Source organism: Erythrolamprus reginae, chromosome 9, assembly GCF_031021105.1.
Source record: "Erythrolamprus reginae isolate rEryReg1 chromosome 9, rEryReg1.hap1, whole genome shotgun sequence".
NCBI lineage: Eukaryota > Metazoa > Chordata > Lepidosauria > Squamata > Dipsadidae > Erythrolamprus > Erythrolamprus reginae.
Window position 1 is genome coordinate 10,810,747 of NC_091958.1, and position 26,010 is coordinate 10,836,756.

General features: G+C 39.3%; 1 protein-coding gene across 2 annotated transcripts in view; it reads left to right on the forward strand.

Moving 5' to 3' along the window:
* Positions 1-26,010, forward strand: part of ZNF536 (zinc finger protein 536) — a 354,431-nt gene that overhangs the window by 165,596 nt on the left and 162,825 nt on the right. For both annotated transcript variants that reach the window (XM_070760286.1, XM_070760285.1), the window contains exons 2-3: positions 734-864; positions 15,713-15,840. The gene's annotated coding sequence lies outside the window, so the exon portion shown is untranslated. The remainder of the gene's footprint in view (positions 1-733; positions 865-15,712; positions 15,841-26,010) is intronic.

Below are 26,010 nucleotides of genomic sequence, written 5' to 3' on the forward strand. Positions count from 1 at the left end.
GAGAATTTATCTCTTCCATCAACACTTTTTATTTTTGTTCTGTGAATGGAATGTCTCCTAGAATTAACAAAGATTATGAACTGCAGATTTCAATGCAAAACACATCTGAGTTAAATAAATTACAAAGACGAAACAAAGTTCACCTACTACATAATGAATTTCTTTTTTTAAAAAAAAGTTCATATGGCTGAAAGTAAAGATGTGGGGGTTGTGCTGAATTCAACTCCAAAGGAGGTCCATCTAGCATTGTAAAATTGCCAATCCAAGCGATGCTTCTGCCTTTTTTGAGAGCTAATTGGTGCTGTAGCAGCGAACCGTCTTGTTTCTCTGTTAGAGCAAACAATGTGGAAATTTGATTGTACAAGTCCTAATGTATTTAAGGTGCAGAAGTAAAAATTAGAGGAATATCTTTTGGTTTGTTTTTTTTTTAAAAAAACTCTTTTATTAACCATTGGGTATGTTAGGGCTGCTATGAAAAAGAATAATGGGAAAAAAACCCTTTTCTTTGCATTCTTTTATCCCAATAGAGTTAGTCCTAAACAGTTGGTTTAGAGACTGTTCAAAATGCGATGGTGGTGAAAAAAAGTGACTTATAACTTTTTCACCCATGCGACATCCCCACAACCAGTTCTAAGCAAATGGTCAGTATAAACCTCCAGCTACTAACTAACTGTTAACCTAAGTCTTCCTTGCTTTAATCCAATTATCGGTAGTAATTATTCTGTTTTCACAGATGGGAAAATTGAGACTGAGTGATTAAGCAGCCTGCTTTCAACGCTTGTCTGAATTGGGATTCTGTATGTGAAGGCTGGTCTCTGGATCGTGTGTACAGACTACTAAGGCCACAGATTCTATATGTCCCAGGTAAGAAAATGGTACAGTGTATTGTGTTAGCAATGTGTGGCACATTTTTAGTTCATTAAGCTCTGGATACCATATCTGCCTTGATTTTCTGATTAGAAGATGAAATAGATATTTCCAGGCATATAGTGCTTTTTCTTCTTAAAAGAAACTCACTAGAAATATTCTTTTTTTGTTTAGAACTGCTTAATCTATAGAAATGCAGAATTAATTTTCTGGGGCTGCTATATTAAATGCTGGGGCAAAGGCTAAGGGAAGAGAAAGTTAGCCTCTGAGGAGTATTTTTAACTTTACTTCTTAAGAAAAAAAAGTGTGATTAAAGAGAGAAACTCTATAAGATTTTTTTCCCGTATCATCTTTTCTTTTTTATTTAAAATGCATCCCTCTTTTGTGACGTTTAATCTACTAGTAGTAAATGCTCTGAGTAAATGTAAATGTTGGCTTGGGCAGCAAAACTAATGAATCCTGATTTCCAGATGGTTTTCAGATGGCATTACTTGTGTTTATGTATGTATATTAGGCATGAACTATATGTATATACATTAGATAGATGGATAGATAGATTCTTCCTTTGTCTGAAAAAAGTTTGGAAACTTTAAGATGTCCATAACAAAAGCACAACATTTTTACTCATCTCTTCCAGGCCAATTTAATGCTATAAAATATGTCCATTAAACATGAGAACCCCTCAGAAAAAGAGAGTCTGGAATTATAATTTATCATTTATAAACATTTATTACCAGCTTTTCATTATTACTGCCTCTCAGTGCATAGAGATTGAAGCTCAGATCTTTAATGACCCAAGCAAAATAGATGTCAGTTCAATTTCTCCCTTATTCAAGTTTATTTTTGAGAAAATATTTTGGAAATAAGAAATCCAAAAGAAATTTGGATATTTCTTCGACTAAAATAACAACCCATCCATTAAGACATACATCCTTATGTATTTGAAAAAGTGATCTGAAAGTTATCTAGCCTTACAGTTACAGAAAGAGAGAGGGGAGGAAAAACCCTGCATTTTTGTATTTTTAAAAACTAAATGAAGGCTGTCCCTCACAAAACGATCCAACTGCAGCATAAATAAAGCAATGGAGTAGGTGTGTGTGAAAAAGTCCTTGTTAAAATGACTTTACACCCATATGCACAAAGATATCTGTGCATTAGGATAATTCTAGCCACCACCACCCCACATGCATGCAAAGAAACTTATCTCACAAGTATGACTATTGTGGAAGTAAGAATTGTATGTTACAACTCAACCTATACTCACAGCTGGAATTGCAAAATGGCAAATAGATCCTGCAAATAACTCCATTAGTAAAATAATAAAGAGGCGAGCTGGTGGCCTGGACAGAGATGGAAAATGTATGAAGAACGGTTGCAGGAATTGGCTATGTCTAGTGAAAAGAAGGACTAGGGGTGACATGATAGCAGTGCTCCAATATTTGAGGAGCTGCCACAAAGAAAAGAGGGGACAATCTGTTCTCCAAAGCACCAGAAGGTAAGACAAGAAACAATGGATGGAAACTAATCAAGGAGAGACACAATCTAGAATTAGCAGTGAATACAACCAATCAGTGGAATGGCTTGGGTTCAGAAGTTGCGGGTGCTCCATCACTAGAGGCCTTTAACAAGAAACTTGAAAGAACGAGAAGAGATCCTATCCCTCCCTAATAAAATATAGATATAATAAAGCCATACCATCAGATCTTCCATTCTAAGGGTATACGGCAGCTGTCCCCAAACTACGGCCCGTGGGCTGGATGCGGCCCGCTGAGGTCTTTTAACCGGCCCGCGGCAGCACACGAGATTTTACCGATCGATATAATAAGAGGGAGAAATAGAGAGGGAGAGAGAAATGAAGAGGAGAGATAGAAAGGGAGAGAGAGAAAGGGAGACATAGAGAGAGGGGGAGAGAGAGAAAGGAAGAGGAAGAGATGGAAAGAGAGAGAGAGAAAGAGAAAAATGAGAAAATGATGGAGGGAAAGAACGAGGGAGAGGAAAATGAAACAAATGAGAAAAAAAGAAGAGGGAAGAGAGAAGTGGAGAGGAAGGAGGGAAGGAAGGAAGGAAGGAGAAATGGAGTTTGTTGATTTAAGTTTAAATTTACTTGTTAATAAAGAAGTATAAATTACTTTATTACTTAATTATTAATTACTTAATTACTTATTACTTCTTTATTTTAAATATTGTATTTGTTCCCATTTTGTTTTTTACTTTAAATAAGATATGTGCAGTGTGCATAGGGATTTGTTCATAGGTTTTTTTATACTCCGACCCTCCAACAGTCTGAGAGACAGTGAACTGGCCCCCTGTGTAAAAAGTTTGGGGACCCCTGGTATACGGAATAGGTAAAGCCGTTCCTCTGGAATTTCAAATGAATACTCCTTTAAAACTTCTTCAAAGATCTTTCAAAGAGTTTCAAAGTTGTTTTCCTCCCATCTGCAATTTACTCTCTGTGTTTAACTATGTGTGTACAGATTGTAAAGAAGGCATAAATTCACTTCACTGGGGTGATAACAACACACTTAATGCTGCAAAGGCATCAACCATAATTACTTAAATGACACCTCTTGCAAAATATTAACCCTTGTGCAAATGGTTCCCTTTTAAACAGATTGTGTGTGTACACACACACACACACACACACAAACTCTGCCTGTCTGAGTTTTCTATGCTGTGGTATTAATTCTATTTGAGCCATATCAGACCGATGTGTGAGAAATAAAAGAGAGAAATCTCTAACCGTTAAAGTCTTGCTCTTTGTTTCTTTGTGACCTCGGCAATCTTTTTAGTAAGCTATGGTTCACTAAACTGGCACACAGCAGCATTTCTGCAGTGGAAAAAAATCATAAACCAGATGGAACCTTTACATTTTTTGTTTAGTTTTTAAGAGCAGTTTTTTTTATAACATCGCTTAAAATCATTCTGATGCATCGTTCTGTTTACACTTAAGACTTTGTAGCTAAGATGTTTACACTGCAGAGAATGTTTTAAGATATTTTATAGTTATGATATTTAGATAATTGGCAAGAAAAAAGATAGTTTGTTGAGATTACACTGATGTTGGTAACTGTGAAGTAACTTATGAGACTCAATAAATATGTCCAGTTCAGTGGAAAGTACAAACTCGGTTAAAACAAAACAACGCAAGAGGGAATGTCTTCTTAGTGAAATCATTTCCTTTTTTTAATCAAAAGATGACAACCACCGTTTTAGAATTCCCATCTGTAACACACTATCCCACATATCTGTTTATCTGCTGTGAGATTTTAGAGGTTGCTTTTTAAAAAATATATATATATAATTGTTACAGTTAAAAGATGTTGGTGAAGTGTTGTGTTGTTTTTAAAAAAAGTCTCCCGTTGAGTTATGTTCCGAAGTGGACAAAGTTAATTCTTTGTGGGATACCTAAACCGATGAAAAGCCGGCCTACATAACTTCTGTTTAAGCACTTCATTTTCATATGAATGCCATTTCGACATTTTAATGAAGAATGCGTTTCTTCTAAGCATCTGGTTTCGGGGCTTTTCTTAATGCATTAATCAAAAACAATAACTTCTTTTAACTTTTTGTAAAGTGCTCTGAGCAGAAGTATGAAATAATCTGTGTGTGGGCTTCCAATGTCGGGAATGCAAACATTTCACAATAAACACGAGTAAATGAAAGTACTGGGCCAGATATGCTGAAAGATAGTACATGTTGGGTTAATTAATGCCTACCCGTTAAAATAAACCTTTCTTTCAAGATCTGACCAATAAAAATCATTAGTATATTTGGATCAGATGTGCTGAAGGATGATTTCTTTAAAAAAAAAAAGAAATTGCATCTGTTAAAATCTTGCAGGAAGAATTGTCCTTGAAAACCCCAAAACCAAATTAAAGTCAAAGTATTCCATTACCTCTATGTCCTCTTTGTGTTTTCAATATAGTGATATGATGAATTATTCCAGTTTTATCTGCTCTTCCTGGAATTGATTTAGTATTGATAGCCTTAAATTTATCATTTTAAATGTGCAAATCACAGTTATGCAGGCAGCAAGTTATGTAGTTTCAGGCATTGTTCTCCTCCAGAACGTGCTATCTGATTATATCTATAATCAAATTACTCTTCTGTTGTATTTTTTAATCAAAAAAGGGTTTATCTTTCCTGATTTTGAGTATAACCATTTTAGTGGTAATCTTATGTTTTAAAAAAGTGTTCTGGGGCTGACTGTGAAATTGTCCTTATAACTAAGCCTTCACTTTATTTACACATTTTTTCTCTTTTTTGTTGTCTAATTAATTTCCTTTTAACTGATCTACATAAAAACAGAGAATTTGCATTAACCTACTAATTGCCACACTAGCTGAATGGTGTCAGAAGTGTTCATAACATGTTCAAATAAAGATACTCAAGTTAAACAACCCTTGTAACACAACCACTAGCCTGGCTATTTTCAGAAATAGTTGACCCACCGTAATAAAAACGACAAACGTCTGGGTTGTAAATGCCACACACAACTAAATGTCCCCTTAGATTGGTAAATAAGAGAAATCCACTTGTAAGAAGAGACAAAGCATGGTCTGATGATACAGCTTAGATGGAGCTAATTCTACAACTTACCTGTCCTTGCATATGTCCCTTAATCCATCCTTCCTCAGCCTTCCTTTCAGATGTCTGAAAGATGCTTTTTCAAAAGGCAACTGGATTGCTTTTTTCTTTTGGAAGAAAAAGAAAAAGACATTTTGCTCCTCATTCAAGAAGCTTCATTGGTTCTTGCGGGATGGTGGGGGAGATGGAAGGTTTAGTTCTGATAGGATGGGAGGATCATATTTCTTTGCAGTCATCTAGTTGTTAGCACTCTCCCTGAAAGCCTTTGGGGCTATTTGGTGGTTTATCTGTGAATTATGACAGTTTTTCACACTTACGAACAGCATCCCCATGGTCAAAATTGAGATGCTTGGCAATTGACTCCTATTTTTGACCGTTGCAGTGTTCTGGGGTCATGTTGATCCCCTTTTATGACCTTTTGATAAGCAAAGTCAATGGGGATGTCAGATCGAATTTACAACTGTGATACCAATTCAACAAGTATAGTGGTACCTCTACTTACTAAATTAATTTGTTCTGTTACCAGGTTCTTAAGTAGAAAGGTTTGCAAGAAGAAGCAAATTTTCCCATAGGAATCAATGTAAAGGCAAATAATGTGTGCGATTGGGGAAATCACAGGGAGGGTGGAGGCCCTGAGGAGATTCCTGGAAAGGCCTCATGGAGGCTTTTCCCTGCCTTTTCCAGGCCTGTTCCCTCCCAGGAGATTCCTAGAGAAGCCCTACAGAGGTTTCTCCCCGCCTTTTCTGGACCTGTTTCCTCCCAGGAGATTCCTAGAGAGGCCCCACGGAGGCTTCTCCCTGCCTTTTCCAGTTACAGTTTCGGAGGCTCGGATTTGTAAGTGGAAAATGGTTTTTGGGAAGAGGCAAAAAAATCTTGAAGACCCGGTTCTTATCTAGAAAAGTTCATAATTAGAGGCGTTCTTAGGTAGATTTATTTATTTTATTTTATTTATTTATTAGATTTGCATGCCGCCCCTGTCCGGAGACTTGGAGCGGCTCACAACAACAAAACAGTACAAATCCAATGGTTAAAACAATTTAAAACCCTTAATATGAAAAACAATCATACATCTCATACAAACCATACGTAAAGCGGAAAGGTAGAGGTAGCACTGTGCAGTGATTCACTTAACAGCTGCAGCAAGGGAGGTTGTAAAATGGAGCAAAATCTACTTAACAACTGTTTTGATTGGTAAAAGAAACATTGGAATCAATTGTGGTAATAAGTCGAGGACTAGCTTTATTCATATGAAATCCAACTCTGTTCAATATAACTTGAATTTCCAATCTAAAATTGAGATGTCCACTAATAATATGTAGTTTTCATCTTGATAGATTTAAGCTCAAGCTGTTGACCAGTAATGCAGATATCCTTGCATTGCCATTGCGGCTAGCCCAATGCTGCTCTCTCATGATGTTTTGACTCAAGTTGTTCTGTCGGGCTCTCTGGTAGACTCCTCCCAAAAATTCACAGGTACAAATTTGTACAAGTCCCTTATCAGTTCTGTGATACTTAGCTTGCAGCTGTGAGGCAATTCACAATCCTTCTTCTTTCACAAAGTGAAACACACTTTGCTCTGGTTTAGTTTCAAAGCGGGGAAAAATCAGCACACAAAAAGTCAAAGTCAGTAAAGCAGTCACGAAACACAACTATCAGATAATCCTCCACAATGGCCAAACCCACAGGCTGCTCTTTATAGCAGCCTCACTAATTACCACAGCTCCACCCAACCACAGGTGGCCTAATTTTTTTGATAATAATCTCTCAGTTGTTGTTGCCTATGCATCGCTCTCCGCATGCGTGGCTGTATCATTAACTCTTGTTCTGAATCCAAGGAGGATCTAGATAATTGATCTCCTTCTGAGCTGTCTGCCACACTCTCCTCCCTGTCACTCATGTCTTCTTGGTCAGAGGAGCCTTCATCAGCAGATTACACCGGGGGGGGGGGGGGACACAGTCCCTGGGGCAGGAGCTAGGCCAGAGCTAACCACAACACAAGTATTTATCTTGAAATATTACTTACTTAAATGATTTATACGACTGCCCATCTTAAAACATAACTCTGGGCAGCTTGCAAAGGCTAAAACATTTGTAAATCCCAGCAGAGAATTAGTTAAAATATTAAATATGAAATAACTTTCTGAAACAATTTTTGGACCATACAAACAAGCCATTATGTTCAACAACTATTCAGATGATAAGAAGCTCTCATATGGTTGAGAAAGGAATTTGGCTAGGTATAAAATACATGATTATAGAGTAGCTAGATTTTATTGTTATGGTCATTTATGTTTTGTTTAAAATAAATAATAGGATATTTTAGAATGAGAAGAGAATAAGACTGAAGACAATGGCACCTTTGTGTCCAAGAAAATGAACAATGAATTGTCTTTTTTTGGACAATCAGTCACTTGAAACTTGTACGAACTGTGCTTTGCCAAAAATAAAACAGAACTTTCTCCAAGCTTATGATCAAATTTTAACCATCTTATCGCAAGCTTATTTAGAAAACCAATAAAAATGTACTTGTGTTTTGTTTGAATATGATGCTTGTTTTAATAAGAATATTGTGATAATATAAACAGCATAACCCCATCGCTACAGATTTTAGGTTTTCTGAAATGAGTGCCTTATATCACAGGATTTGAAGGGTTTATTCATAGGTTTATATTTAAGATCAAAAGGTCACCATCTACAATTCATTTTTACAGAACGGAAAGGTTTATTCCACTAACTGCTCTAAAGTAATTGGTTTGCAGTTTGCAAGCAGTGTCAGGTGGAGCAATAAACTGTAGCGAAACAGTAAAGAGATATACAAATAATAGGTAGGAAACCACAAAAACTAATCCAGATTCCATACATTGCGGCATTGATAAAAATAGTTTGAAATTCTCCAGATGTTGAATCCTGATGATACCTAAAGACTGCGTTGAGGGGCTGGTGATATCTTTAAAGGAAAAAAGCAATGTGCTTTTGCTTAACCACGTTTCTTCTTGATGCACACCAGGGGTGTCAACCTGATGACCCATGGACTAGATATGTCATGTGTAGGCCACTCTCACCCCAGCTCTGCAAACGGGGAAAACATTTTTTTTATTCATTTGTCCAATACACAAATACATAGGAAGAAAAATAGACATGTGATAATATAAATGAGGGTGAAAGTGAACTTAGAGGAGAGGATATATGAAAGGAAGAGAATATATAAGATAGGAGAAAGAAAGGAAAGATAATTGGACAGGGGAGGAAAGGCACACCAGTGCACTTATGTACGCCCCTTACTGGCCTCTTAGGAACCTGGAGAGGTCAATCGTGGAGAGTCTAAGGGAGAAGTGTTGGGGGTTAGGGGTTGACACAATTGAGTCCGGTAATGAGTTCCACGCTTCGATAACTCGATTGTTGAAATCATATTTTTTACAGTCAAGTGTGGAGCGGTTCGTATTAAGTTTGAATCTGTTGTGTGCTCTTGTGTTGTTGCGGTTGAAGCTGAAGTAGTCATTGACCGGTAGGACATTGCAGCATATGATCTTGTGGGCAATACTCAAATCGTGCTTTAGGCGCCGTAGTTCTAGGCTTTCTAGGCCCAGGATTGTTAGTCTATTTTCGTAGGATATTCTGTTTCGAGTGGAGGAGTGAAGGGCTCTTCTGGTGAAATATCTTTGGACATTTTCAAGGGTGTTGATGTCTGAGATGTGGTATGGGTTCCAGACAGATGAGCAGTAGTCTAAGATGGGTCTGGCAAAAGTTTTGTAGGCTCTTGTGAGTAGAGTGAGATTGCCTGAGCAGAAGCTGCGTAGGATCAGGTTAACAACTCTAGAGGCTTTTTTGGCGATATTGTTGCAGTGGGCTTTAGCACTTAGGTCATTCGATATTAGTATTCCAAGGTCTTTTACAGAATGTGGGTTAACATTGTGAAACATCATATGACAGCAACGTGATGTGGCAGGTTTGACACCTGTGACGTACAGGAACATACATGCATAAGGCAGTACAGTAAGGAAATAATTCGAGAAATAACCATCACCATATAGGTAGTCCTTTATTGTTTGTTCATTTATAAACTTTATTGGCCACTCATCTTACCATAAGACAGGGCATCTCAATTATTTTCTGTCTTCTGAAAGAAGTAAACACACACACACCCAAACTCTCCAATTTGGGTCCTAGTGGAATGTTAGTGTTCATATTTATTATTTTACTTTGGGCAGAAGCAAAAGAAATCAGTGAAAATAGCCAAAATCTCACTCTTGTGCACATCTTCATGCAACATTCGGCTTGCTGCTCATGTGCAGAAGCCAAATCTCATGCAGGGGCATATCAGCTGCGCATGTCTCCCAGATTTTCCTACCAGAGCCGTGCACCTGGGCGCACCAGCTGATGCTCATCACTGCCACTATCTTGTTTTTGGCTTTTGGGGTGGATTGTTTTTTGAATTTTTGGTATTGTGCATGTCTGTGCAAAGCGCATGCACACTCAAGAGGCATGGCCACATTTATTCATTCATTCATTCATTATTTATTTATTCATTCATTCATTCATTCATTCATTCATTTATTTGTATGCTGCCCCTCTCCGCAGACTCAGGGCGGCTAACAACAGCAATAAAACAGTATACTCTATAACAAAATCCAATACTAAAAACAGTTAAAAACCCATTATATAAAAACCAATCATACCTACAGACATACCATGCATAAAATTGTAAATGCCTAGGGGGAAAGAGTATCTCAGTTCCCCCATGCCTGATGGCAGAGATGGGTCTTAAGAGCTTTACAAAAAGCAAGGAGGGTGGGGGCAGTTCTAATCTCCGGGGGAAGCTGGTTCCAAAGGGTCGAGGCTGCCACAGAGAAGGCTCTTCTCCTGGGTCCCGCCAAACGACATTGTTTAGTCGATGGGACCCGGAGAAGGCCAACTCTGTGGGACCTAACCGGTCGCTGGGATTCGTGCGGCAGAAGGCGGTCCCGGAGATATTCTGGTCCGGTGCCATGAAGGGCTTTATAGGTCATAACCAACACTTTGAATTGTGACCGGAAACTGATCAGCAACCAATGCAGAATGCAGTTCCCGAGAACATTGTTTTCAAAATGGCAGAGGTGCGAAAGGTTGCCCTTTTAAAAAAAAAAATGTCAAATTTGGCAAGTGATTAAAGTCATAAAAGTCACTAATAACCCTCCGGTGGGAACTAAACAACGGTAAAAAATGCAGGTCTGGGTTAAAAAAAAAAAGCCGTCCACTGTATATGAACAGTAAGTATTGGTTGTTTCTCTTTAAAGCACGGCATTCATTTTGAGTTGCGTGGTTCCCACTGATTTGAACAGCGGTAAAGTAGCTAAGATTCCTCCCCTCTAATACGTACTTTGGAAATACTATTGACGAAAATAGAGGTCTTTTTGAGAGCTAAAAGTCAGAGCCTGTAGAGCTAATTCCCAGCCTCTTTTTATCTAAACCATTCTCCTTTATTACAAGTGGGGTTGGTGAGTACATTCATGGATGCAAAATTTCTCATAGCAGATGGCTCTTTAACACAACCCATTGGGTTGGAGGCAAAGCTAGAGAGGTTTGGCCTGGAAAGCAACTCTCTGTTGAAAAAGGAAATTTTTGAGGATAATCAACCCTCAGATAATGTCTATATTTCTGTTTCCCAATAGGTCACAGAGAGGGAAGCAACGCTCCCTGGATGGCGTTATTGGGCAACTGCTTACTGAGATTAAACCTCCTGCTCATTATTTAAATAGAAAAGGCTCATAATTGAATGAATATGGGAGAAGTGGCATCACTTAAGGGCAACGGGCCCTTATCTGATCTCCTCGTCATAATTCTCTTTAGTTATTTATTTAATGTATGATGAGAAGATGACAGAAGAGAAATAAACATATACACACACCATCCACATAATTATATATACAAAAACATCTATGGGATCTCAATAGGACCCAGGGGAAGAGCCTTCTCTGTGGCGGCCCCGGCCCTCTGGATCTAACTCTCCCCAGATATTAGAATTGCCCCCACCCTCCTTGCCTTTCATAAGCTGCTTAAAACCCACCTCTGCCTCCAGGCATGGGGGAATTGAGATACTCTTTCCCCCTAGGCCTTTACAATTTTATGCATGGTATGTCTGTATGCATGTTTGGTTTTTATAATAATGGGTTTTTAACTGTTTTTAGTATTGGATTATTATTATATGCTGTTTTATTACTGTTGTTAGCCGCCCCGAGTCTGCGGAGAGGGGTGGCATATAAATCCAATAAATATATATAATATAATATAATATATATAAATACTGGATATACAATTCAGCTATTCTAGGTGATCATTTTTGGTGTTATTTCCTGCAGATTTTCTAGGGAACCAGAGAGTGCACATCATGGGACAATCTCGCACAATAAGTTTAATAGTTTGCATAACATCATTACAATCGTGGGAAAGGGAATCTTCCCATCCAGTATCACACCTAATTCTGTTTAATTTTGTGCAGGCCGGGTGATGAAGATTGAGGTTTGGTAGAAAGATCACTAATGGTCAGGCCACAAGAAGGTGCCTTGGACCATTCCTCTCTCTGATTATTCTCAGAATTAAACTGGATAGATCTTATGGCAAATTCCTTGTGTGTCCAATCACCCTTGGCCAATAAAGAATTCTATATTTTATATTCTATATTACTCTATATTGTTCTATATTCTATATTATTATTAGAAACATAGAAGATTGATGGCAGAAAAAGACCTCATGGTTCATCTAGTCTACCCTTATACTATTTCCTGTATTTTATTTTAGGATGGATATATGTTTATTCTAGGCATGTTTAAATTCAGTTGCTGCGGGTTTACCAACCACGTCTGCTGGAATTTTGTTCCAAGCATCTACTACTTCTATATTATTGTGTATTATTGTATACTGTATTATTCTATACTCAATACTCTATTCTGCTTTACTCCTACTCTAATCCACTCTACTCTATTCTGCTTTACAATAGGGGTTTTTAGCTGTTTATATTGGATTGTCATATGCTGTTTACTATTGTTGTTAGCCGCCCCGAGTCTACGGAGAGGAGCGGCATACAAATCCAATCCAATCCAATCCAATCCAATCAAATTTACTCCTACTCTACTCTACTCTACTCTACTGTTTTCCATGCTGGCCTATGGGATTTCAGTCTTGTAATGGGCTTTGCATAAGTCCAGTTGGAAAGCGAAATAAAAGAATGTTGCCTTTAAAGCCAACACCAATTGGGCAGTCCTTCTAAGACAGCCTCCCCTCCCCACTTTCAAAATAAGGGGCAAAGAAAGCTATGCAGATCCAAATAATCTCCAGATCTCACATAACTCCCACCCCACCAAGTCTTCTGAGATCTGATTCAGGAGTAGAACACACCTTTGGTGGTTGTAGAGATTCACTTTTAGTCATTGTCAACAATATTGCAGACGAGTGAGACACAGAACCTGGCAATGAAAGGTTAACCTCCAATGCTCCTTCTGCTAAGACAGATGCACCATATGGACATCAAAGCTTGTTCTGGTGCTTTGATATGCAGTTTTAAGGTAATTTCTTAGTGTAAAATATTAAATTGTTGGGAAAGCTTGTTTTTTTAAATTTAACGTCAGGTTAAAGAAAATCAATCCAACCATTTGGCATTCTGTCAGGCCAGGTTTCTGTCATCGGGTAAAATGGGAGACTTTGCGTGTACAATGGTGGACATTTTATGTACAATGTCCATTTTTCATGATGTTCCCCATTAATGGCCCCTCTTTGTTTGTTTGTTTGTTTGTTTATTACTTATTTATTTTAATCTGGACTTTTGTTTTAGAGTATTTGCCAATTCTCTCCTGCCGAATTGCACCTCGTGAACACAGTTGCATGCTGCTTAGATTCGGCAATTGATCATTTTCGGATTTCCAGGTTTTTAAGCCTGCTTTGTGGGGGGAACAACTGCTTTTGTGGTTTAGTAAGCAGGTGAAATCAAAAATCTCATTTCATATCTGACATTAATAACTTTCGGGGGAATGAACATTGGCATTTATGTGTGGACCCAAATCGAGTCCAATGTCCTAGCAGCACAAGGTCAGCAGACAATGCTACTAACTAGATAGGAAAATAAATCATGCATAATGCAGAAATTCTACCTTACATGTTAATTAATGTGTGCAATCAATTACTGATGTTACAATATGAGAAAGAAACTGGTTGGGAATGGGGTAATAAAAAATACCTATAGATTTATCTGCTGCTTCCCCCTCCCACATTTAAACAAATAGTCTTCAAGCTCTGTGGATGCTGTGTTGAGACATGCTTTGAATAATAAGCATCATAAAATCTAATCAGATTTATAAGAGGAATTGATTGTTGTGGCAGGAAGAGAGGGTAGAAAATAAGCTGAAATTTAAGTGTTAATTTTTATGCTAATCCACAGTAGCTTCATATGAAGCAATTTTGTTCTGTGCCACAAATATAAAATTGTCCCTTGCAGAGAAATGTCAGCTTGGTAGACCTGAAAGCAGTAATTTATTAGGTATGTTTCTATTAGTATGTGTCACAGTTGTTAGCAGGCAATACACACACAAGGAAGCTTCATACTTCTCCTCTAAGTCTCCAAATGTTTCAGCTCAGTGGTTAGAACGTGGGGGCATTAATACATTATCATATACAGGGTGGTCTGTGCCCTCTGGACAAAAGGCTATTTAATACAATTTAATGTCATTCGGAGAAGAAGAGAGGGGGAGAAAAAAAAATAAAGACAGGGAATAAAATGGCATCTGTGTGTTTCACAGTGCACTCATGCAAAAAAAAAAAAATCAGCCCTCAATTTAAGAGGTATGACATTTCTGCCAAAGAAAAAGAATAATTTTTTTTAAAAAAACCTGGGACAATTCTCCCCCTAACCTGCTGCAGTATTTTTCTAAATGCTATTAAGTGATCGATTTACACTGCCACTTGATGATGTCACCCATAAGGAGCAGAATGCAGATGACAGCAAAATAACGGGTGACAATGACCTTGTTTTAGTATCCTTGGGACTCTGTCAGACTTACTTCCACTGTATGGTTTCAAAGAATGTACTTTTTTTGGGGTGGGGGGCACCATATCCAGTTACCGGGTAGTGAATTAATAGAGTTAAGGGGTCTGATGCAATTCTCAATATAGGTCAATTACATGCAGCAACATCTGCTCTGTCACCATCATTTGCATAGAGCATTCATATGTTAATGATGCCTCTTTTTACTCAAGTCATATATTTTAAAAAAAACCCCACAAAATTTGCATATCAGTTTGGATCAGTATATTACAAGCAATTTATCATCTTCTCATTTTTGTTATGAGTTAAGGGGGTGGCAAATGAATATATATATATATGTGTGTGTGTATGCACAAATGCACATACGCACAATATGTGCCCGTCCACACATGGACCCTCTTCTTGAGTGATGGCTGCTATATTTGAGTATGCTTCTGATTTATACAAGAAACCCCCTTAGTGGGAAAGCTTCCATTTTAAAGCCGCTTAAAGCCTTATAAATCAATAATGACACAGATGGACTGGTGATAATCTATTTAGAATGCCTGATAGCAAATATTGTTGTACAGATGATTAGAGTAGTAACTGTTTTAGCAGCAAGCCTCCTCTTCTCTTTGTATAAATGGTAAGTTTGAACCCACCGGAAAAGAAATTTAAATAAATAAAAAATAAAATAAAAAGTGCACTTAATGTCAGAAAATCTTCTTGCTGTGTTTGGATTGCAAAGGAGAGGAAAAAACATGGAGAGCACAACAAAAGCGAGTTGCCAGCTCCTGCCAATATAATAATATCAATTCCTGCTTCTTTAACAAAACAGGTCCTCTTAATGGAATTGTGACTTCAGGTGTAAATAGCATTAAAAGCAGCGTTTTTTCCCTTTCTCTCTCTCTCTCCCATGCTTCTCTTTGCCGCGATCCAGCAGGAGGGAGGGAGGAAAATAAAGTAGAGGTTGTCAGAAGTGGCAGATGCTTGGAATCCTGATAAATATAAGCTTTTATTGATCTGATGAAAACCAACGATCCCAGCGCTGTGCAGTATTTAGCTTCTTGTCTGTCCCACGTCACCGCCGGCCTTGCTTTAAGGATAGATTGTCATTCCTCCTTCCCCGAAAGATCCGATTTCATCTTTAACCTTTTTCCTCCACCCTGTTGAATTTCCCCTTGACCTCTGCGCCGTGGCTGTGATTTTTGGCGAATTTGCTACTTTTCGCTTTACATCATCCCTTGCCTTTATTTTCTTTTGTGATAGGAGAAGTGGGACGCCCCCCGCCCCCCCTTTGGCAATCTGTCAGTGCCAAGCTCGGCTGCATCCTTTCACTGAGTGATTGCTAACCAGACTGACAGTCCTTAAAACAAGTATGCAGTTAAGCTGCTAAGGTAAGATATGCTTGCATTCTTTGCTGACTACCTCCGCCTTTCCTTGTTTCCCTGCCATATCAGGGCCTCTGGTTGCTCCTTGACAATGACTCTTTCTTCATTAGGAGAAACTTCTGCCTTCTAAACGGGGCTGGCAAGGGGAGGAAGTTGATTCCTGGCATTTCAGCTTATTTATTGATTTATTTGCATTTACAGACCGCCCTTTTTCAACAGACTCAGTAATGACACAGGTGGACTGGTTGTAAAGAGGGTAGCAACAGACTTGTACACCGCTTCACGGTGCTTTTACAGTCCTCTCTAAGAGGTTTACAGAATCAGCATCTTGCCCCGTAACAATCTGGGTCCTCATTTTACCCACCTTGGAAGGATGGAAGGCTGAGTCAACCTTGAGCAGGGGGTGAGATTTGAACTGCTGAACCACAGCCAGCAGTCAGCAGAAGCAGCTTGCAGTACTGCACTCTAACCACTGCGCCACCGAGGCTCATAGGGAAGGGACTTTTAAAAATCAGCCTAACAGGGAGATGAAATGATAGAGCTAAACTCTGGGTGTTCCTTTCTGATAAAAAGAAAGTACAGAGCCCAAAAAGTTTGAGGCAAAATCTTTACTTGACATTGAACATGGTTGCTCCATCGAATTCATATCTCTAATGTGTTTGCAAGGTTCAAATTCATTGGGCATAGTTTAGCCTCTCAAGGTTCTGGGAGTTGACTGGTTGCATTGTGCATTTAGTTGTTCATTGTGACCGTTAGAGCTTACTGATGGAATAAAAGTTTGTCAATGTCCACAAGTCTCAGAGGAACACCAAAGATGAACCATTCTTGTCACTGTTGTTCATCCTAGGCTGCTCCCTAACTAAATGTCCCTTGCCCAGTTTGTATGCAGAAAACCAATTAACTGTGTCAAATTGTCTCCAGCTCTTATCGGTCAAACGAAAACTTTTGAAATGTCTTCCCACCACAGATCTTCAGTATATTTCTGGTAGTATCATTTACTAAGGTGATCTGTTAATAATAATAACAACAGAGTTGGAAGGGACCTTGGAGGTCTTCTAGTCCAACTCCCTGCTTAGGCAGGAAACCCTACACTACTTTCAGACAGATGGTTATCCAACATTTGCTTAAAAACTTCCAGTGTTGGGGCATTCACGACTTTTGGAGTTGTGCTACAACAGGTCCTTCTTGCTTTCCTCCTATTCATATACTCACCCAATGGCCTCCAGTCCAAAACCCATAACTGTAGGTCTTATGCATGTTGAGTTAATTTATTCAACCTGCAATAGGCTTTCTTGGCAGACAGGGTAAATTTTGTAAATAGACTATGTCCAGCACTCCTTGAGGTTTAGTAAAACCCATCTACTTGGGAGTAACTCTGTTGTGAGTTTGAGTAGCTTTTGACGAACCAAATCAGAGGTGAAGATTGGAAATAGCTTTCCTGAAAGCTGGAGTCAAAATCATAAATTATTCTGCCCCATCATTTGTTCATGTAGTGAAACCATAGATCTTTGCCTGACATTACTGAAATAGAGAAAAAGGAAAGTTAAAAATAAAATGAAGCATTTAAATCTTTGCGGTGGATAACTCTCGGGTGATAATCTAGCAAAGTTGATAAAAGCTGCTATCAATTATGGCTTATTACTAATTGATTACGGTATTATTAATAAACATTTGGGTGACAATGACCTCATGGGCCTTATCTGAGTAGACTTCTAGGAAGGAAAAAAGATTAATCTTGAGAGCAAGGCCTGGAAAGTACAGTGGTACCTCTACCTACGAACGCCTCTATTTATGAACTTTTCTAGATAGGAACTGGGCGTTCAAGATTTTTTTGCCTCTTCTCAAGAGCCATTTTCCATTTACAAACCCAAGCCTCCAAAACTGTAACCGGAAAAGGCAGGGAGAAGCTTCTGTGGGGCCACTCTAGGAATCTCCTGGGAGGAAACAGGCCGGAAAAGGCGGGGAGAAGCCTCCATGGGGCCTCTCTAGGAATCTCCTGGGAGGAAACAGGGCTGGAAAAGGTGGGGAGAAGCCTCCATGGGGCCTCTCTAGGAATCTCCTGGAAGGAAACAGGCCAGAATAGGTGGAAAGAAGCCTCCATGGGGCTTCTCTAGCAATCTCCTGGAAGGAAACAGTCCAGAATAGGTGGAAAGAAGCCTCCATGGGGCCTCTCTAGGAATCTCCTGGAAGGAAACAGGCCAGAATAGGTGGAAAGAAGCCTCCATGGGGCTTCTCTAGGAATCTCCTGGAAGGGAACAGGCCAGAATAGGTGGAAAGAAGCCTCCATGGGGCCTCTCTAGGAATCTCCTGGAAGGAAACAGGCCAGAATAGGTGGAAAGAAGCCTCCATGGGGCTTCTCTAGGAATCTCCTGGAAGGAAACAGGCCAGAATAGGTGGAAAGAAGCCTCCATGGGGCCTCTCTAGCAATCTCCTGGGAGGAAACAGGGCCTCCACCTTCCCTGTGGTTTCCCCAATCACACACATTATTTGCTTTTACATTGATTCCCATGGGAAAAATTGCTTCTTCTTAGAAACTTTTCTACTTAAGAATCTGGTCACGGAACGAATTAAGTTCGTAAGTAGAGGTACCACTGTATTGGAATAAAACTGTCTTGATGTCCTGTTGTCATCTTTATTTCCATCGCTTTCATTTGAAGCCCAAAGTCTACTCTTCCTAGCTCCTGGGCTGATGAATTCTCAAGCGGACAAGTCGCACAATTTCAAACTATTCCCGACATGCCGCTCCATGGTGTTGTTTTCTGCACTGCTGTGTGTGATACACTCCTTCTTCTTAGGCGCATTTCAGTCTTGAAGGAAACTAATCCCTCTTCATATACTTAACTTCAGGAAACTCGCTGGAATTAACACTAAATGATACTCCTGTATTAATTTACTAACTAGACATTAGTGGTAATTCATAATATTATCAGCAGTATGCTTGTAAAACAATTACAGTGGTAACAGTTTATTTAACTGTGCGGTGTTTTGGAGGGCAGTCTTTTAATAAGGTAAATGTTTAGCTCCCTACAGTATGCAAAACCAATGATCTCAACTGCCAATCTGCTCGGACGAAAAAAATTGTTTCCATTGCTTATAAGATTTAGAGATTATGTGCCAAGCAAGGGAATTGTTTTATTCCCCCCACCCCCACCCTTCGGGAAAGTAAGACATAGAATGGGAAGCAGTTTTTGAGTGGGATAAGTACTGCAAGACTTCACCGCCCCATGTGAAGACCTTCAGATCTTGGCTTACAGGAGCAGAAACAAATTCCTACAGATCTGTTAGGTTTTGCTTTGCTTTTTCCCCAAACTCCAATACTTGGTGGTTATTTTGTCAAGGATATGATGGGAGCGTACAACGAGATTTTTGAGAGATCCTGATAGAATTGTGATCCTGTGGTTTCTGAAAATGTGCTCGTGCTTGGAGAAAGGTAGGAATTTTCTGGAGGAGCAACTAGTTGCCTTTATATATTGCAATATGTATTATATATTATAAGAGCTGGGGTGGTGCAGTGGTTAGAGTGCAGCACTGCAGGCTACTTCAGCTAACTACTAGCTGAGGTTGATTCAACTTCCAGGTTGAGATGGCTTCAAGACAGCTCAAGGTTGACTCAGCCTTCCATCCTTCCGAGGTGGGTAAAATGAGGACCCGGATTTTATTTATTTAATTTATTTATTTATTAGATTTGTATGGCGCCCCTCTCCGTAGACTCGGGGCGGCTCACAACACAATTGTGAGGGGCAATAGGCTGGCTCTGTTAAAAAGCGCTATTGCTAACATGTTGTAAGCCGCCCTGAGTCTAAGGAGAAGGGCGGCATAAAACAAAAAGAAATAAATGAAATAAAACAGTTCTTCAAACCATTGGTGGCTGCCGCTACCAGTACGCCCAAACTGGGGCATACTGGTAGCATTTTTCCATTGATTGATGTGAGCTGGATATTTTCTTTTTGAAGGAAGGCTTTCTCTCTTCTGATTGTAAACTCTGTGATAAAAAGTATAAGTTCTAATCTTCCTCACCCTACATTCCCACGACCTCAGTAAATTCATTGTTTGCTTAGGGAGAAAGCAAACACTGTTTGTTTTGCTGGGAGGTCTTGGAAGCATCTGCGGTACTTGATATCAGAGGAAGTTTATCTAAATTCTTTGCTTTACAGTGGTACCTCGACTTACGAACGTAATTCGTTCCGTGACGAGGTTCTTAAGTAGAAATGTTTGTAAGATGAAGCAATTTTCCCCATAGGAATCATTGTAAAAGCAAATAATGTGTGCGATTGGGGAAATAATGTGTGCGATTGTAAAAGCAAATAATGTGTGCGATTGGGGAAACCACATGGAGGGTGGAGGCCCTGTTTCCTACCTGGAGATTCTTAGAGAGGCCCCACAGAGGCTTCTCCCCACCTTTTTTGGCCCTGTTTCCTCCCAGGAGATTCCTAGAGAGGCCCCACAGAGGCTTCTCCCCACCTTTTTTGGCCCTGTTCCCCCCAGGAGATTCCTAGAGGGGCCCTACGGAAGCTCCTCCCCACCTTTTCTGGCCCTGTTTCCTCCCAGGAGATTCCTAGAGAGGCCCCACAGAGGCTTCTCCCCACCTTTTCTGGCCCTGTTCCCTCCCAGGAGATTCCTAGAGGGCCCCCACAGAAGCTTCTCCTTGCCTTTTCCGGTTACAGTTCCGGAGACTTGGGTTTGTAAGTGGAAAATGGTTCTCGAGAAGAGGCAAAAAAGCCTTGAACACCCGGTTCTTATCTAGAAAAGTTCGTAAGTAGAGGTATTCTTAGGTAGAGGTACCACTGTATTTTGGTAATCCCCTTTCTACCTCTTCTTCTCCCCCTGAAATTGTGTTTTTTGGGGGGTTGTTGGTTCCTTTTTTGCCAAGTTACTACAGTAAGGGAACTGAATATGATTCTGTCTTCCCTGAATACATCATGGAATGTAATGCTACTCTAGTTTTTCACTCAACAGGAACACATCAAGTTAATGAAAATGCTTTTAAACTGACTATTTTTCTATCTCACATTTATGGTATGATAGTGAGTGATATGTCCTTAATAAAAAAATACCAGCATTTGTGCACCTGTTTTCTTGACGTTCTTTCGATGGAAGAAGGGAAAGGATTACAAACTGGCCCTTTTACAGCACCTGGATCTTTGCATCTACATCCAGAGACTTCAAAGTTACAGCGCCAGAAAATTTGCAAATGTTCTTTCTCTTATACCTCTTCAAGAGGCATTAAATTGATAACTGAAAAGTGTTCGGAAACTTCAGATTGTGCAGAATGCAGCTGCAAGAGCAATCATGGGCTTTCCCCAAAATGCCCATGTAACACCAACACTCCGCAGTCTGCATTGGTTGCCGATTAGTTTCCGGTCACAATTCAAAGTGTTGGTCATCATCTATAAAGCCCTTCATTGCACCGGACCAGGGTATCTATGAGACTGCCTTCTGCCGCACGAATCCCAGCGACCAACAAAACAATGTCATTTGGCGGGGCCCAGGGGAAAAGCCTTCTCTGTGGCGGCCCCGGCCCTCTGGAACCAACTCCCCCGGAGATTGATTGATTGATTGATTGATTGATTGATTGATTGATTGATTGATTTATTTATTTATTTATTTATTTATTTATTTATTTATTTATTTATTTATTTATTTATTTATTTATTTATTTATTTATTTATTTATTTATTTATTTATTTATTTATTCGATTTTTATGCCGCCCTTCTCCTTAGACTCAGGGCGGCTTACAACATATTAGCAATAGCACTTTTTTAACAGAGCAAGGCTATTGCCCCCACAATCCGGGTCCTTATTTTACCCACCTGAGAAGATCAGAATAGCCCCCACCCTCCTTGCCTTTCGTAAGCTCCTTAAAACCCACCTCTGCCGTCAGGCATGGGGGAACTGAGATATTCTTTCCCCCTAGGCCTTTACAATTTATGCATGTTATGTTTGTTTGTAGGGATGTTTGGTTTTACAATAAGGGTTTTTTAGTTGTTTTAGTATTGGATTTACATGCTGTTTTTTGTTACTGTTGTTAGCCGCCCCAAGTCTACGAAGAGGGGCGGCATACATATCCAATAAATAAAATAAAATAAAATAAATTCCAGGAAAGAAATGGCAAATTTTTAAGATTGATGATTGAACACAGAACATAGAATAATAAGAGATGGAAGAGACCTTGGAGGTCATCTAGTCCAACTCCCTGAACAAGCAGGACAGTCTATGCTGTTTTAGACAAGTGTCCAGTATCTTCTTGAAAACCATTCCACTGGTTACAGACAAGCGTTTATTCTTTTAGCTTCCCTAAGTTTGATATTTTTGAAAAATCTTTTTAATTGTAATGTTTAATAAAATGACCATAAAAATTGATGAGATGTTAAATTAAATGATGTTAAAAAATAAAATAAAAGTGGGATATAAACGAAACGTCCATAGAAAGGTTAATGGCAAAGTCCAGAAGATTTAAAAGCCTAGCCACACTATATACAGTATTATTAACAAAATCCCCAACAAATTGGTTCGATAAAGAAGAAGGCCTCTTTTAGCTTGGAGATATTGCCTACAGCAGGGGTGTCAAACTCAATTTCATTGAGGGCCACACCAGGGTTGTGTTTGACTTCAGAGTCCAGGCTGACCATGGCCAGGGTGGGTGTGGTCAACTCAACACCACTCATGTCAGAGGCGTCTTTGTGAATACAAAGACAAATCTACTTAAAAAACTACGTAAGCTAAAACCCCAGTATATTAAAATCAATCAAACAATTCAATCACAGCCATATATCACATTTATTGCCCAGGGTGTCTAGATCTAATTGCCCCAAGCCTGGTGACATAAGTGAGTCTTGAGACTCTTGCACAAGGTGAGGAGGGGGGGCAGTGCAAATGGTTACATGTGCCACCTGTGTGCCATCACTGCCCTATCCCATTTGAGACAAATGGTCGTCCAATCTCTACTTAAAAACTTCCTGGTTGATAGCTCTTGGTCTGTCTGGAAATTACCCTGTTCTTCCTTTCCAGATCCAACTTCTTTATAGTGAACCATTCCAAACATGCCTGAGCACATCCTTTTTTCCATTACATAGTTTCATGGTCTGCAAGCCCTAACAGATTTGATGATAATCACACAACACAAAAAACATTAGTGATGTATTTTACCTTGGTCCCGTTAGGATCTCCTTATAGGAAAGAGAAAGTTGTTGCTTCTTACAAGATCTAAGTATTGCCCACATGATCATATGCTGCAACGTCCTGCCTGTCGGCGACTACTTCAGCTTCAACCACAACAACACAAGAGCACACAACAGATTTAAACTTAATATTAACCGCTCCAAACTTGACTGTAAAAAATATGACTTCAGTTTATCTACGGTTGACCTATCCAGATTCCTACAGTTGACCTATCCAGATTCCTAAGAGGTCAGTAAGGGGTGAGTACAAGTGCACTAGAGTGCCTTCCGTCCCCTGTCCTATTGCTCTCCTATATCTCCTATACCTTTCTTCTATTCCTATATCTCTTCTTCTATTCTTTCATTGATATGTTCTATTACTATACCTTCTTTTCTATTCTTTCTTAGATATATTTTACTATGAGTATCTCCTCTATAAGCTTCATCATGTATTTTACTATGTGTATATAGATATATACCCACTCTCATTGTGTATTGGACAAAATAAATAAATAATAAATAAATAAAGCAATCTGCTCTTCAACAAAGGTGGTTTTTTTTAAAAAAAACAACCCTTTGCTGAAAAATAACTAATAAAAAATTAGACTGACAGGTTCCACTCATGCTGTACTGTGTTTAGTTCTGGAGACCTCACCTACAATAAGATATTGATAAAATTGAATGGGTCCAAAGAGGGGCTACAAAAATGGTGGAAGGTCTTAAGCATAAAACTGATCAGGAAAGACCCAATGAACTCAATCTGTAGAGTCTGGAGGACAGAAGGGAAAGGAGGGGACAGGATCGAAACATTTAAATACGTTAAAAGGTTAAATACGGTTCAGGAGGGAAGTGTTTTTAATAGGAAAGTGAACACAAGAACAAGGGGGCACAATCTGAGGTTAGTTGGGGGAAAGATCAGAAGCAACATGAGGAAATATTATTTTACTGAAAGAGTAGTAGATGCTTGGAACAAAGTTCCAGCAGACGTGGTTGGTAAATCCACAGGAACTGAATTTAAACATGCCTGGGATAAACATCGATCCATCCTAAGATAAAATACAGGAAATAGTATAAGGGCAGATTAGATGGACCACGAGGTCTTTTTCTGCCGTCAATCTTCTATGTTTCTATGTTTCTATGTTTCAAACAGCAACTCTTTCTCTGGATGCATGAAGCAAGGAGACGTCTGTCTCCAATTTATGTACGTGCGCAATTACTAATTGTAAGATTATATGTTGCATGGGAAGGGGATTTGCATTGACATCCTGATCAGATTAACTCCTGCGGGGAGGAGACACTAATGGATGGTCAGATGTTAAATTCATAGCTGGCTATGAAAGTTCTCAGGATCAAATCCATGGAGATCATATGTTTCAGGTTTGTACATCTGTGAGAATTGGTCAGATAGTAAAAACACATACGCAGATGGTTTTAGGCTGTGTCTTAGTCAGTTTAATTAAAGGCAGGGAATTAAAATGTAACAATATACTCTGTTAGAGCTTGAGGAGTAAACTGTATTACCCCTGTGCAATGGAAAACGTGGAGGTGAAGAATATCCAGCTAATATTCCAGAGATATGAGTAGCGCTCCCAATAACTAGGCCACATACAGTAAATGCATAAATATTATTAACATTAGGCAAATATCATAGTCAGTAACAGTCCTAGTTATTCACAAGTACAGCAATCAATATTCTTAATACATATGCAATTCAAGCCTCAATCAATACATATACAGACCAACATTAGAACACATAGTTCTTACTACACATAGTAGTCTTTACAATAGAATAGTCAAACCAGCATGGAATCAGAGAGATATCAGATAGAGTCTCAAAGCTCTAGGGTCAGAGAAAGAAAGACGGACTCCCTCTTATAGCTGATTGCAACACCAGCTCTTAAAGCAGTAGTATGCTAACTCCTTTAACCATACATTTCTGGCTTAAGTTACATATTGGAAAACCCAACTGGTTATACACACAGTACTAACATACTGTAGTCTTCCTTTATTGCACAAGCTTACAGTGTAAGAACATGTAGAAAAAAACGAAGAGCTCCATAGATTTGGGGCTCTTGTTACCTGTAGAGAATGTGGTCATTCTGTTTATTTGCAAATATTTAAATTTTTTCTATATTGGCATATTTCCACTTTCCAGAGATAAATTAAGAATTCAAATATTGATGCCTGCAAATGAAAGAACATAGGACGTGAATTGCACATGTCTGCACAGATGTTGAGGTCTTCTAAATGCTCAGGAAGACCATAAATCTAACCTTGGTCACTAGGCTTGTGCCTCATGCTCAATCATAATATGGGTTCTTTGCTTTGAGGTGTGAATCTGACCTGTGGTGGCCTTTTCAGCAAATTGTAGTTCAAATAAATTATGGCTTAGTGTGAGGTGTGAAGCCAGCTGATGATTCATGGTTCTCAGGGAAAGGGTCATGAGAATTGGGATTTCATTGGGTTTTAGGGATGGGACTATGAACCGTTTAGAAACTGCTGAACTACAGTTCCCAGCATCCCTCACCCTTAGCCGTACCATTGGGGCTGCTGGGAGTTGTGGTCCCCCACCATCTTTGGAAATTTCTCAACTTTGCTATCTGTCAACCTCTGTGCACGACCAGAAGCATTGTTGTTGAGTCTTTATTTATTCCCGCGGTCCATCACAAGTCTTTAAACAATCCTTGCAGAACGCGTGCTTATAACACAATCTTCCTTATATTTAGATGTTTTCCAATGATTCACCTAAGAAAAGGGTGGTAAAAAGGGGGAGGGGGGAGAACACAAAGCAATTGAACAATGATGCAGTGGTGATATTACGCTGTTTCTCCTTCTCCTCCTTCTCCTTCTCTTCCTCCTCCTTCTCTTTCTCCTCCTTCTTATTCTGTTTCTCCTCCTTCTCCTTCTCCTTCTCCTCCTTCTCCTTCTCTTTCTCTTCCATCTTCTGTTTCTCCTCCTTTTTCACCTTCTCCTTCTTTTTCCTCCTTCTCCTTCTGTTTATCCTCCTTCTTCTCCTCG